Consider the following 15,434-nt stretch of genomic DNA (forward strand, 5'->3'; position numbering starts at 1 on the left):
TTTATTCAACTTCCTGGTTATTCTCCACTGATTAGTGGTTCCAAATAAAGCTTCTTAGATCGTGGTTCATCCTGGTTTGATAAGAATCATGAAGATATTGCCATATGTCCGAACAGGCTAATCTGGAATCATCTGGATAGAAAGTGGGATATCTTCTTACTCACAACTCCTATGAGATTTATTCAACTTCCTGGTTATTCTCCACTGATTAGTGGTTCCAAATAAAGCTTCTTAGATCGTGGTTCATCCTGGTTTGATAAGAATCATGAAGATATTGCCATATGTCCGAACAGGCTAATCTGGAATCATCTGGATAGAAAGTGGGATATCTTCTTACTCACAACTCCTATGAGATTTATTCAACTTCCTGGTTATTCTCCACTGATTAGTGGTTCCAAATAAAGCTTCTTAGATCGTGGTTCATCCTGGTTTGATAAGAATCATGAAGATAATGGCATATGTCCGAACAGGCTAATCTGGAATCATCTGGATAGAAAGTGGGATATCTTCTTACTCACAACTCCTATGAGATTTATTCAACTTCCTGGTTATTCTCCACTGATTAGTGGTTCCAAATAAAGCTTCTTAGATCGTGGTTCATCCTGGTTTGATAAGAATCATGAAGATATTGCCATATGTCCGAACAGGCTAATCTGGAATCATCTGGATAGAAAGTGGGATATCTTCTTACTCACAACTCCTATGAGATTTATTCAACTTCCTGGTTATTCTCCACTGATTAGTGGTTCCAAATAAAGCTTCTTAGATCGTGGTTCATCCTGGTTTGATAAGAATCATGAAGATATTGCCATATGTCCGAACAGGCTAATCTGGAATCATCTGGATAGAAAGTGGGATATCTTCTTACTCACAACTCCTATGAGATTTATTCAACTTCCTGGTTATTCTCCACTGATTAGTGGTTCCAAATAAAGCTTCTTAGATCGTGGTTCATCCTGGTTTGATAAGAATCATGAAGATATTGCCATATGTCCGAACAGGCTAATCTGGAATCATCTGGATAGAAAGTGGGATATCTTCTTACTCACAACTCCTATGAGATTTATTCAACTTCCTGGTTATTCTCCACTGATTAGTGGTTCCAAATAAAGCTTCTTAGATCGTGGTTCATCCTGGTTTGATAAGAATCATGAAGATATTGCCATATGTCCGAACAGGCTAATCTGGAATCATCTGGATAGAAAGTGGGATATCTTCTTACTCACAACTCCTATGAGATTTATTCAACTTCCTGGTTATTCTCCACTGATTAGTGGTTCCAAATAAAGCTTCTTAGATCGTGGTTCATCCTGGTTTGATAAGAATCATGAAGATATTGCCATATGTCCGAACAGGCTAATCTGGAATCATCTGGATAGAAAGTGGGATATCTTCTTACTCACAACTCCTATGAGATTTATTCAACTTCCTGGTTATTCTCCACTGATTAGTGGTTCCAAATAAAGCTTCTTAGATCGTGGTTCATCCTGGTTTGATAAGAATCATGAAGATATTGCCATATGTCCGAACAGGCTAATCTGGAATCATCTGGATAGAAAGTGGGATATCTTCTTACTCACAACTCCTATGAGATTTATTCAACTTCCTGGTTATTCTCCACTGATTAGTGGTTCCAAATAAAGCTTCTTAGATCGTGGTTCATCCTGGTTTGATAAGAATCATGAAGATATTGCCATATGTCCGAACAGGCTAATCTGGAATCATCTGGATAGAAAGTGGGATATCTTCTTACTCACAACTCCTATGAGATTTATTCAACTTCCTGGTTATTCTCCACTGATTAGTGGTTCCAAATAAAGCTTCTTAGATCGTGGTTCATCCTGGTTTGATAAGAATCATGAAGATATTGCCATATGTCCGAACAGGCTAATCTGGAATCATCTGGATAGAAAGTGGGATATCTTCTTACTCACACAACTCCTATGAGATTTATTCAACTTCCTGGTTATTCTCCACTGATTAGTGGTTCCAAATAAAGCTTCTTAGATCGTGGTTCATCCTGGTTTGATAAGAATCATGAAGATATTGCCATATGTCCGAACTTCCTGGTTTTTCTCCATGATTAGTAGCATCCAACAATGTGTTTCCATGAGAGGACTAAACACATTGAAGTTGATTGCCATAGAGGTGAGGCAAGCGGTTGAGCAGAGAATCATCCTTCCATGCTACAGCAGAAGTGAAGACCAGCTAGCTGACATCTTCAACAGGCTGCAAGCTCTAAGGTCTGCGAGTTCATCTTTTTCAAAGCTTGGACTTGTGGATCTTTTCATCTCAGTGATCCCTCGCCATTGAAGTGTTCTACTCTTTCCTTGATATGTTTTTTCCCATGGGTTTTGCCATCAAGGTTTTAATGAGGGAAATGCTTCATGGTCTTCCAAGCTTGACTTGTTCCACATGGTCAAGCTTGAGGGGGTTGAGATGAAGCAATAAAGAGATAAGTGTGATAGCTAAGATGAAGAGAGGCGCCTGGAAGATCAAGGAAGCAAGTAGACCTTATCCGTACAGTTTTGGTCTAAGAGAGACCTAACTAGCTTAGAAGTCAAGTTACTTATTACCTTGAGAAGGAAGGGAGCGAGTTGTTATTCAAATGAGAGATGGTATCGACAAAGGAGCAGAGAGACGTTGGAGGAAGAGTCACGGTGAGAAGAAGAGAGAAGGAGCCGTTATCACCTGAACCACGATCTAAGAAGCTGGACGAACCACTAATCAAGATAAGAGCCATTTCTTTATTGTTTAAGTGTTAAACTGAAGTGTATAAATGGTGAGGAAGAGTTCAGAATGGGGTTATGAAGCTAAGGGATCATTTGGGAGAAGTGGTGTAATAGTAAATAGTAACATGACTACTATTTACTATTACAAGAGTTACTATACACTATTTGGAGACTTGCAACTCAAGGAAGGTACAAGGTCGACCATAAGTGAAGTAAGGAGGGATGGAGAGCTTAAGGGAAGAATGCATACTGTTACTGACCGTTGGAGGATAAGGTTTCTTATCCTTAAGCTCAGCCAGACCGAGACAGCCTGTAAAGCAAGGCGCGCCCCTTTCACCTTTTGACCAAAGCATGTGTGCAATCTTAGCCAAGTATTGCCTTGACTCCACATGCTTTGAATAGTGTTCTGACCACCCTAGTCTTTACTCTTCTCCTCTTTATATACTCTTGTATTGTCGACATTTTGAGATAAGAAATCAGAGACACATTTTCTCTTAAGCTTTGCAACAATGGTTACATAATCTACTAATCTCTTTACAAACAATCTTTCTCTTCTCTCGGATTCTCTCTATTTCTTCTCTATTCTCTCAATACCATTCTTATTCTCTAAAATCATATGGTATCAGAGCCAGGTTGGCTTTGGTATTGAGATCTGGGTTCGTGTTCTTCAGTTCGATTCAAGTGAAGATTCAAAAGTGTTCTTGGCGGGAAGAAAAACATGGAGGATAACTACAACAACAACAAGGTGATCTCGGTTCCGGTTGCTCTCAAGGGAGGAAGCAACTACTTGCTGTGGTCTAGGCTGGTGAAAACAGCTATTGGAAGGCTAGGGCTTTGGAGTCACATCACGGATGAAGCTCAAACAAAGCCAGTGGCCAAGGAAGATGAAGATGAGAAGGAAAAGGAGAAAGCTTTAGCTGAGTTCAAGCGATGGGTGAAAGATGATCTTATGGTGCTATCCGTGCTTCAGGGATCTCTAGAGCTGCATCTCCTTGAAGCCTACAGCTACTGCGAGACTCCTAAGCATCTTTGGGAGGTGCTTCAAAAGACTTATGGTAACAAAACCAACTTAAGTCGTGTGTTTGAGTTGAAAGGAGCTATCAATGCTCTAGTTCAAGATGGTGAGGAGTTCGCCAAGCACTTGGGGAAGTTCAGAGCTCTTTGGAACGAGCTGGAGGGCTTGAGACCCAACACTACTGATCAAGACACACTCGCGGAGAGAAGGGAGCAAGATCAAGTGTTCGGGCTTATGATGACATTGGATCCGGCCTACAAGGATGTGATAGCACACATCTTGAGGTCTACTACACTTCCATCCATGGAAGAGGTGTGCGCGCAGCTACAGAAGGAGGAGGGATCTATTGGTCTCTTTGGAGGGAAGAAGGATCTTTCCTTGGCGCACAAGGCTGAAGAAGTACAAGCTAACAAGGCTATGTACAAAGGTGGAGATAGAAAGTATGGTGAACGGTTCTCGGGTGATTGTGATCATTGCAAGAAGACAGGACATAGGAAGAGCCAGTGTTGGGTCTTACACCCACACCTCAAACCGGCGAAGTTCACAAAAGGTGGAGATGCACGAGCAAATCTCTCAGCTGAAGCAAATGGAGCTGGTTCATCCGGGGCTAGTCCTAGCGTGAAGGCAGGTGAAAGCGAGGGTAAAGCCATGGCATCACAACAATTGGGCAGTAAGAGTGGAGACAATGAAACCATAAGGAGGTCTGACATCGAGTCCCTCATCAAAGCTCTTAAGGAGTCTGGTAACACACTCGGAAACACTCTTGGCTACTCATATAATGCTCATCTTGTATCAAATGTTCCTGATAGGTTGCTAGACATGATTGAGCATGCTTGTATTTCTGAAAAAGCCTTGAATGTTTCTGATAAGTTGCTAGATGTGATTGAAAGCTTGCGGAATAGAAATGATCATCCTAGGACTCATATTGCTCAAAACATGCATAAGCCTTTGATTATTGATTCAGGTGCATCTCATCACATGATCAGTGATTGTAAGCTCATTAAAGATTTAGAACCGGCTCAAGGGCATGTTATGATTGCAAATGGTGCTAGGATTCCTATCAAAGGAGTTGGAAAACTCAAGTTGTTTGATAGGGATTCTAAAGCCTTTTACATGCCCGAGTTCACTTCTAATCTTTTATCTGTGAAAAGATGCACCAATGATCTTCAATGCAATGTTATCTTCACCCCTAATGAGGTTATGTTTCAGGATATTGAGAGTAGAAAGCTCATTGGACAAGGTGTTACCAAGGGAGAGCTCTATCTACTTCAAGACACTTTACCCATTTCTAGTTCCTGTTGTTCTTTCAATTCAGTCTCTTCTAATAATGATGCATTGTGGCATGCTAGACTAGGTCATCCTCACCTTAGAGCTTTAAGCTTGATGTTACCAGGTGTTGTTTTTCAAAACAATGATTGTGAAGCTTGTATTTTGGGAAAACATTGTAAAACTGTGTTTCAAAGATCAACTACTGTTTATGAAAATTGTTTTGATTTAATCCATTCTGATGTGTGGACATCTCCTTGTTTATCCAGAGATGGATACAAGTACTATGTCACCTTCATTGATGAGAAATCGAAATACACCTGGATAACTCTCATTAAAACAAAGGATAGGGTGATAGATGCATTCAAGAATTTTCATGACTATGTGACTAACCAATATAATGCCAAGATCAAGATTTTCAGGTCTGATAATGGTGGAGAGTACATAGGTCATGCCTTTAGAGACTATCTGTCCAAGCATGGGATCTTGCATCAAACTAGCTGTCCTTACACACCACAACAGAATGGTGTGGCTGAGAGGAAGAACCGGCATCTGATGGAAGTTGCACGAGCTCTTATGTTTCAAACAAGTGTACCAAAGAGATATTGGAGTGATGCTGTCTTAGCAGCTTGCTACTTGATCAACAGAACACCAACCAAGATACTGAAGGATCAAGCACCTTTTGAGGTACTTAACAAGAACAAACCAGTGCTAGATCACTTGAGAGTATTTGGTTGTGTGTGTTATGTGCTGGTACCAGGAGAAACAAGGAACAAGCTTGAAGCAAAGAGCTCCAAGGCAATGTTTATTGGGTATTCTACATCCCAAAAGGGATACAAGTGCTATGATCCGGATGCAAGAAGAGTTCTGATCTCCAGAGATGTTAAGTTCATGGAGGAGAAAGGATATTATCAAGGCAAGAATTGGGAGGAGCTAGAAGAACTAGCTAGACCATCTGATAGAGCAGCCAGTCTACGGATGATATTTGAGGGACTTGGGATAGGAGTGACCCAGGATCAAGGGAGGCAACACACGCCTCCTACAAATGGAACTGAAGAACCCACTCATCTTGATCATGAGGGAGGCAATACACCTGATCAAGGAGATCATGATCAAGATGAGATGGGAGAAGGAAATGGAAGTCAGCCTGAGCAAGAGGATCAGACTCAACAAGAAGAAACGAGTGGAGTTCAAGAGGGACAATCAGAACCAGTGCAAGAAGTTCAACAAGTACCTGTCTTAAGGAGAAGCACACGGCAAAGGAGAGATGCTTCCAACTGGGTAAACACGAGAGTGTACTACAATGCCCAGGCTGTGGAGCATCCCTCTCAAGCTGTATGCTCGTTTGCTGAGTTTCCAGAAGAGCATTGTGCCTTTCAAGTAAGCCTGGATGAAAGTTATGTTCCAAGAAGCTATGAAGAAGCAATGCTAATACAAGAATGGAGAGATTCAGTCAATGCTGAGGCAGATGCTATGATTAAAAATGATACTTGGTATGAGAGTGAACTACCTAAAGGGAAGAAGGCAGTGACTAGCAAGTGGATCTTCACCATCAAGTATCTTCCAAATGGCAAGATAGATAGGCGCAAGACCAGACTAGTTGCAAGAGGGTTCACTCAGACATGGGGAGAAGATTATATAGATACATTTGCTCCTGTTGCTAAGCTCCATACAATCCGGGTTGTGCTATCACTAGCTGTGAACCAAGAGTGGGAGTTGTGGCAAATGGATGTCAAGAATGCTTTCTTGCAAGGAGAGCTTGAAGATGAAGTCTATATGCTTCCACCTCCTGGTCTTGAACACTTAGTGAAGAAAGGGAATGTGTTGAGATTGAAGAAGGCTATCTATGGTCTCAAGCAATCACCTAGAGCTTGGTACCATAAGTTAAGCACCACACTGAATGGAAGAGGTTTCAGGAAGTGTGAACTCGATCATACCCTATTCACTCTGGTTACACCATCAGGTATCATTGTAATCCTTGTATATGTGGATGATATTATCATTACTGGTTCTGATAAAGCAGGTATCAAGGAAACTAAGGACTTTCTCAAATCTGTGTTTGAGATTAAAGACTTGGGAGAGATGAAATATTTCCTTGGAATTGAGTTATGTAGATCCAAGGAAGGCTTGTTCATCTCTCAAAGGAAATATACACTTGATCTCTTGAAAGATGCAGGTGCATATGGAGGCAAGGTAGCTAAGATGCCCATGGAGGATGGGTACAAGGTTCCACGTGAGGGGGAGATTGAAGATAGCAAGCCATTCCATGATCCAAAGCTTTATAGAAAGCTTGTAGGTAAGTTGATTTACTTAACCATCACACGGCCTGACATTTGTTTTGCTGTGAATCAGGTGAGTCAACATATGCAAACTCCAAAGGAACATCACTGGCGTATGGTGGAAAGGCTGTTGATGTATCTGAATGGAACTCAAGGTCTTGGTGTCTGGATGGGTTGCAACAAAAGCACTGAAGTGGTGGGCTACTGTGATGCTGATTGGGCAGGAGACCGGGTTGATAGAAGATCAACTACTGGCTATTGCACTTTCATTGGTGGGAACTTGGTTACTTGGAAGAGTAAGAAGCAGAAGGTGGTCTCTTGTTCTAGTGCAGAAGCTGAGTATAGAGCCATGCTGAAGCTTACAAACGAGCTGGTGTGGATCAAAGGGATTCTGAAGCACTTGGAGATTGATCAAGCCACACCAATGACCATGCATTGTGATAACCAAGCAGCTATTCACATTGCATCCAACTCGGTGTTCCATGAGAGGACCAAGCACATAGAGGTTGATTGCCACAAGGTTAGGCAGATGATTGTGCTCGGAGTAACCTTACCTTGCTACACAAGGAGTGAAGATCAGTTGGCTGATGTGTTCACCAAAGCAGCTAGGCAGAAGACAATGGAGTCCATACATATCAGACTAGGACTCATTGATCTTTCTCCTAGCCGGAGCTGATCCCCTTAGCTATGGAACTCTCACTCTTTTTCCCTCATCAAGGTTTTGTCCCACTGGGTTTTCCTTGGTGAGGTTTTTAATGAGGAGAGTTTCATGGCTGTCCAAGCTTGACTTGTTCCATATGGTCAAGCTTGAGGGGGAGTGTTAAACTGAAGTGTATAAATGGTGAGGAAGAGTTCAGAATGGGGTTATGAAGCTAAGGGATCATTTGGGAGAAGTGGTGTAATAGTAAATAGTAACATGACTACTATTTACTATTACAAGAGTTACTATACACTATTTGGAGACTTGCAACTCAAGGAAGGTACAAGGTCGACCATAAGTGAAGTAAGGAGGGATGGAGAGCTTAAGGGAAGAATGCATACTGTTACTGACCGTTGGAGGATAAGGTTTCTTATCCTTAAGCTCAGCCAGACCGAGACAGCCTGTAAAGCAAGGCGCGCCCCTTTCACCTTTTGACCAAAGCATGTGTGCAATCTTAGCCAAGTATTGCCTTGACTCCACATGCTTTGAATAGTGTTCTGACCACCCTAGTCTTTACTCTTCTCCTCTTTATATACTCTTGTATTGTCGACATTTTGAGATAAGAAATCAGAGACACATTTTCTCTTAAGCTTTGCAACAATGGTTACATAATCTACTAATCTCTTTACAAACAATCTTTCTCTTCTCTCGGATTCTCTCTATTTCTTCTCTATTCTCTCAATACCATTCTTATTCTCTAAAATCATACTAATCTCTATATTAGTCCATCTAAAGTTTTAAAATCTTTAGAGAACAAACACAGGTGCTACTAATGATCTTTAAGGAAGGTGTTTTGACAGATTATAAAGATCAAGAACTCCCACCAGAAGTTGTGCTACTACTTGAGAAGTTTCCTGATATCTTTCCAGAAGATATTCCTGCTGGTTTACCACCAATAAGAGGGATAGAACACCAGATTGATCTAGTACCAGTAGCTCCATTGCCAAACCGACCAGCCTATAGAGTCAATCCGGAGGAAGCCAAGGAATTGGAGAGACAAGTGCAAGACTTGATGGACAAGGGATATATAAGAGAAAGTCTAAGTCCTTGTGCCGTTCCAGTTCTTCTAGTGCCAAAGAAAGATGGGACTTGGAGGATGTGTGTTGATTGCCGAGCCATAAACAACATCACCATCAAGTATAGGCATCCAATCCCACGGCTAGATGACATGCTAGATGAACTCAGTGGTGCCACTATTTTCTCAAAGATAGATTTGAAGAGTGGTTATCTTCAGGTAAGAATGAAAGAAGGAGATGAGTGGAAGACTGCTTTCAAGACCAAGAGAGGTCTCTATGAATGGCTAGTCATGCCATTTGGTCTTACCAATGCTCCCAGCACTTTCATGCGCCTCATGAACCATGTTCTAAGGGAGTACATCTGTAAGTTTGTAGTTGTATACTTTGATGATATCTTAGTCTATAGCAACAGCTTAGAAGATCATCTTATTCATCTTGAAAAGGTTTTGGAAACCTTGCGCCAAGAGCATCTCTATGCTAATCTCAAGAAATGTACTTTTTGCACTGATCAACTAGTTTTCCTAGGCTTTGTTGTTAGTTCACAGGGTCTAAAAGTGGATGAAGAGAAGATCAAAGCAGTACAAGAGTGGCCCACGCCAACTACAATAGGCCATGTGAGGAGTTTCCATGGACTAGCAAGCTTCTATAGAAGATTTGTCCGAGACTTCAGCACCATAGCTGCCCCATTAACTTCAGTAATCAAGAAAGATGTGGCTTTCAAATGGGGAAGTGAAGAGGATGAGGCTTTTCAAAACCTCAAAGATAGTTTAACTAATGCTCCTGTTTTAGTTTTACCTGATTTTAACAAAACTTTTGAGATTGAATGTGATGCCTCAGGGACAGGTATTGGAGCAGTGTTAACTCAAGGAGGAAAGCCAGTAGCATTCTTCAGTGAGAAGTTACATGGAGCTACACCCAACTATCCTACCTATGATAAAGAGTTATATGCACTAGTGAGGTCATTGGAGACTTGGCAGCAATATCTACTCTCTAAGGAGTTTCTGATCCACACTGACCACGAGACACTCAAGTACCTGAGAGGACAAACTACCTTGAAGAAGAGGCACGCGAGGTGGCTAGAGTTTGTGGAATCTTTTCCTTATATCATCAAGTACAAGAAAGGAAAAGAGAACATTGTAGCTGATGCTTTGTCAAGAAGGCATGCGCTTATATCTTTGATGGAAGCCAAGGTAATGGGGTTTGAGCACATCAAAGAGCAGTACCAAGAAGATCCAGACTTTGGAGACATCTACAATGTTGGAATGAAGATAAATAAAGCAGGAGTTGATGAGAGATCAAGCAAAACCGGAGCAAGCAAATTAAGCATCCGGAACAAGCTATTTTGTACAGTCTTGGTTTGCAAGTAACCTAGAGTGTCTTGGAAGTCAAGGCAGAGTGGGAACTCGTCAAACTGAGTATTCTGAGGCATATTTGAAGTTTAAAAGAGAGATCAGACTGTTGGAGAGATATCAGGCAAGTTGGAGAATTAATTAAGATAAAAGTCACATGTGCATAAGAGGTTGAACCTGCTGTCACTTTCACTCAACCAGACTGTGCCTGCTCTCTCTCCTGTCACTCTCACTGCTCCTGGTCGAGATTCAGCCCTGCTGCATCCTCCTGGCTTCATCAGAAAACCCTACAATATTATTTGTTTAGTAAAATCCTGTTTTAGTAGTTGTTTAATGTGTGTGCTTGTCTATTTAAGACATTGCTGTATCTCATTGTAAACTAAGGAGAGTAAAACTCTTTCTTCACTATTCTCTGGTTACATACTCTCATTCTCTCTAATCTCTCTTGTTACAAATGAACTCACTCTCTTTGATACTCAAGAACTCTCTTAATCATTTATTGTCCAGCAGCATTCTCCTTGATTCTCACATACTTTCTTCATTCTCTTCTCACTAAATCCGACCATACTCTGTCTCTATTTCATTCTCACACTCTGTTGTGTTAATTCTCACATGGTATCAGAGCAACAAGCTCTTGAGAACCTATAAAGCTTCCGCAAATCATTTCCAGTTATTATTACTCTTTAAAACTCTGTTTCTGTTCATCCTTGTATCCTCTGGTCCAAAGCTTTTCCAGGAGGGAAGAGACTCACCAGAACTCAAGATAAAGGAGAACTTTAGTGTCTGGAACTCAAGAAGGTTTCAGCTCAGTCCAGCAAGCCTCATCAAAGTCCAGTCTGTTGCAAAACCAGTAGGAACATTCTATTGTCCACTGGTCCAAAACTCTTCAAGATGGAGAACACAAAAGAAATGGCAACCCAAGAAACTGTCAAGAGTCCAAAGAAGATACTAAACCACCTCCTCTGGTCCAAATTGCTGAAGAAAATTCATGGTAGAAACCATTTTTGGAGCAAGGTTACTGAAGAAGCTTCAAAGCTAGGCTGTTCAAACAATTCTCTGGCCAACAAAGCAGGAGCCCATTCTCTGACCACCAAGACCCACGACCAGGAAGAGGACAGGAGGTACTTTAAGTGTGTTCCTGACATGAAGGAAGAACACATCAAGGAAAAGTGCTGGGATCTTCACCCACACCACAAACCTGCCAAGTTCAGATAAACCAAGTCCATGGAGGTACAAGGAACTAGCTCAGGTTCCTTGAGTTGTAAGCTAACCTCCTGAACTTTAATTTGAGCTTGTTTAATTGTTTAAATTGTTTCTGGTTCTGTGTGTTATGTTCTAGGAATTTACTAGCAAGGTTTTGTCTAGTTTCAGGTTCTAGTTTAATTATTTGTGTTGTGTGATTTGTTTTGTTCTTGGGACAGGCTCAAGTTGCTAGTGTTGGTGAACCTAGTTTCTGTCCCATGTTACAAAAGTTGTGTTTGTGGTTCTGTTTTGAATTGTTTCTAAGCTAGCTAGCATGGTTATGACTAGTTCTTGCCTTAGATTAATTGTTTGTGTTTTCTCTGGTCTAAGTGGGTTGCTTAGTCTCAGTTTCTGTCTTGTTTCATTGATAGAGGTCTAGGAGAGTTTCCTGGTCTTGTATTGCATCTTTAAAATTGTTTATGATATTGTTTGCATCCTTATGTTGTTCCTGGTCCAGTGTTGCATTCTTAAAATTGTGTAAGGTGATTAGATGTGTTTTCTAGTCTCTGGCTGTCATTTAATCATTTTGTTGCTTAAATGATCATTAAAATTAGCCTTCTTGCCTTGTCTGTAATGAGTTATCATACATATGCATTTAGAGAGTTGGTTGCATGGATTTGATTTGAATGAGTTGTTTAGTTTCTGTCCATTGCATTTTCTTAAAACATTGGGATCAGGATTGGTGATTTACCAAGGTCTGATCCTAGTGTGTGTATCTTATCTTGTTTGGAGGTTGTGTGTTGTTTCAGGATGTGATCTGAGTTCATACATCTTCCCCCAAGACAAGAGAAAGACATGGTCCATTGTAAGAGACAATGAGAGTTGCTTGTGATGTAGGGACTGGTTATAAGAAGCGCAGACTAAGAGGGTTGTTGAGCTCCTGGTCCAAGACACACAAGAAAAGAAGATCACCACTTGAGGCGTGGTCCATTGTAAGAGACAATGAGAGTTGCTTGTGATGTAGGGACTGGTTATAAGAAGCGCAGACCAAGAGGGTTGTTGAGCTCCTGGTCCAAGACACACAAGAAAAGAAGGTCACCACTTAAGTCAAGAGGAAGACCGGTGATCCAATGGTACTTGAAGCTGAAGGCAGATGGTGAATCAGTGATTTAAGCGCAGCTGTTAGGGTGGTGTGCTCCTGATTTTAAGCTTAGTGAGGTGCACTTTCAAGCTTGAATCTATACTCAATTCAAGCTTGAGGTGGGAATCATGTAAGTGACCTAAGGAGCCAAAGTTCAAGACCTTTTTCCCTCCTTACCATTACCAAAGAATGAAGATGAAGCTATCAGGGGTTTAGGCAGTGGCGTGTCTGGAGAAGAGGCTGTTCAGAGCAGTCTTGGCTGTGTCATGAAGAAGGTTACTCTAGCAAAGCGGCTTCAGGTGTTGAGGTGGTTGTGGAGAGCTTATGAAGACTCAAGCATTCCGTGAAGATGGCAGAATCAGTAGTGAGAGTGTAATGGTTTGATGTTGTGATCTGATCATGAAGCTATCATCCTTCCAAGCTTGGTTCTTCCTATACTCAGTCCCAAGCTTGAGGGGGAGTATTGAGAAGCTTCAATGATCAGTAGGAGAGTACTTGGTGGTTCTTCAAAGAAGAGAAGCTAATCTGGTGAAGGGCAGTTCTCAAGATAGTTACTGAAGAAGAAGAAGCAACCAAGACTCAAGAAGAAGCGTGTATCTCTATGAATGCAATCTGGTGGTAAAGTCCAAGCACTTGAACACAGCAGGAGGTTGTGTGAAAGGAGGGGAATATCAGTGAGCTACCAGAAGATCCATGAAGCTTTCAGTGTTTAGTCTCTCATTTCCTCATAGAGGGCCAGCAAGAGGTTGGCAATTTTAAAGAGGGTCAAAGTGATCAGTATGGAGATGCTGTCACTCCTCAATGTGCTCACCAGCCAGATGCAAGGATATAAGGATTATTCAATTAGGGACATTCTTGGCTGAGCAATCACATGATGGTGGCAGATCATGGAGCTGCAAAGTCCCCCTTCATGATTAAAATTCAAAAGAAAAATACAAGGCTGGTTGAGAGAAGAAAAGCGTGGAGGATTCAAGTGCTCAGCACTCCTCAACAACATTCTAGAAACTGATGCAAGGGAAGTACCTAAAACCATCCTTATTCTTATGTGTGAATAGGTTTGCCCCTTGAGAATTTATACATGCCTTTTTTGCATTATTGAATCAGGTACCTATTGAGCTCATGAACAAAGGCAAGCTTTGTCTCAACCCCTAAATGGAGGCAAGAAGCCAGAAGAAAGGGGGAGACAAGCTCAGGTCAAAAGAAGAAGCTCAAAGGTGATTTGATGGTGAAGCAATTGGCCCTACAAAGTCTGTATTACAAGTGCCTTGCAAGGCCATTCAGAAAGGGATTGAAGTGGGGGATTCAAGTGAAAGCCAGGAGGGTAAACACTCCTCATTATCATCCCAAAGACATGTTGGCTTGATCTCAACCAAGAAGAAGGCAAGAAGCTAGAAGCAAGAGGGAGACAAACTGTGAAATAAGAAGTGTTCAAGAGGAACAATTTGAAGTAAGAAGCAAGTGGCGCCTTACTTGCTACTGGAGAGGGCAAGCTGAGTTTGAAGTATGATCAGCCTCACTGGTGTTTGAAGATGATCTGGTCGCCTCCCATCCTTTATAAGAAGAAATCTTGAAGCTGATTGAGAGGGGGAGTCCCAAACCGGTTCCATAAGAGGTGAAGCTGAGTTGTATGGTGTGTGCACCATCTCATTGGTGTTGCTGCACCTGTTTAGGCCATGATCCAGAGCTTCTTGTGTCCAAGCACACTGATTCTAAGGCACAAGAGCTCACTGGCCAATCCCTAGGCTGTGTTGGACTCCACTCTTTTTCCCTTGCAAGGTTTTATCCCATGAGGTTTTCCTTGTAAGGTTTTTAATGAGGGAGCTTCTTCACAGTTCCAAGCTTGTCCAAGGATCTCCTATGGTCAAGCTTGAGGGGGAGTGTTGGAATGAAGATAAATAAAGCAGGAGTTGATGAGAGATCAAGCAAAACCGGAGCAAGCAAATTAAGCATCCGGAACAAGCTATTTTGTACAGTCTTGGTTTGCAAGTAACCTAGAGTGTCTTGGAAGTCAAGGCAGAGTGGGAACTCGTCAAACTGAATATTCTGAGGCATATTTGAAGTTTAAAAGAGAGATCAGACTGTTGGAGAGATATCAGGCAAGTTGGAGAATTAATTAAGATAAAAGTCACATGTGCATAAGAGGTTGAACCTGCTGTCACTTTCACTCAACCAGACTGTGCCTGCTCTCTCTCCTGTCACTCTCACTGCTCCTGGTCGAGATTCAGCCCTGCTGCATCCTCCTGGCTTCATCAGAAAACCCTACAATATTATTTGTTTAGTAAAATCCTGTTTTAGTAGTTGTTTAATGTGTGTGCTTGTCTATTTAAGACATTGCTGTATCTCATTGTAAACTAAGGAGAGTAAAACTCTTTCTTCACTATTCTCTGGTTACATACTCTCATTCTCTCTAATCTCTCTTGTTACAAATGAACTCACTCTCTTTGATACTCAAGAACTCTCTTAATCATTTATTGTCCAGCAGCATTCTCCTTGATTCTCACATACTTTCTTCATTCTCTTCTCACTAAATCCGACCATACTCTGTCTCTATTTCATTCTCACACTCTGTTGTGTTAATTCTCACATAACAAGCAGTGCAAGCAAGCCGCATTTGGATCTTTCTATCAGATGATGAGTTTCTATTTAAGGAAAGAGGTTGTGTATCCACAAGGTTCCATGCGAGACTTGATCTTGAGAGAAGCACATGGTGGTGGGCTTATGGGACACTTTGGGCGTGACAAAACCTTAAGTATA

At 41.5% G+C, this 15,434-nt stretch overlaps 1 long non-coding RNA gene across 1 annotated transcript; it reads left to right on the top strand.

The window, feature by feature from the left end:
• Positions 1-10,444: 10,444 nt before the first annotated feature.
• LOC130503696 (uncharacterized) lies at positions 10,445-15,060 on the top strand. The gene is made up of 2 exons (XR_008940939.1): positions 10,445-11,348; positions 11,430-15,060. It is a non-coding gene; the product is annotated as an uncharacterized LOC130503696 (long non-coding RNA).
• The last annotated feature ends 374 nt before the right edge of the window (positions 15,061-15,434 follow it).

This window comes from Raphanus sativus, unplaced genomic scaffold (assembly GCF_000801105.2).
Source record: "Raphanus sativus cultivar WK10039 unplaced genomic scaffold, ASM80110v3 Scaffold1078, whole genome shotgun sequence".
In the NCBI taxonomy this organism is placed as follows: Eukaryota; Viridiplantae; Streptophyta; class Magnoliopsida; order Brassicales; family Brassicaceae; genus Raphanus; species Raphanus sativus.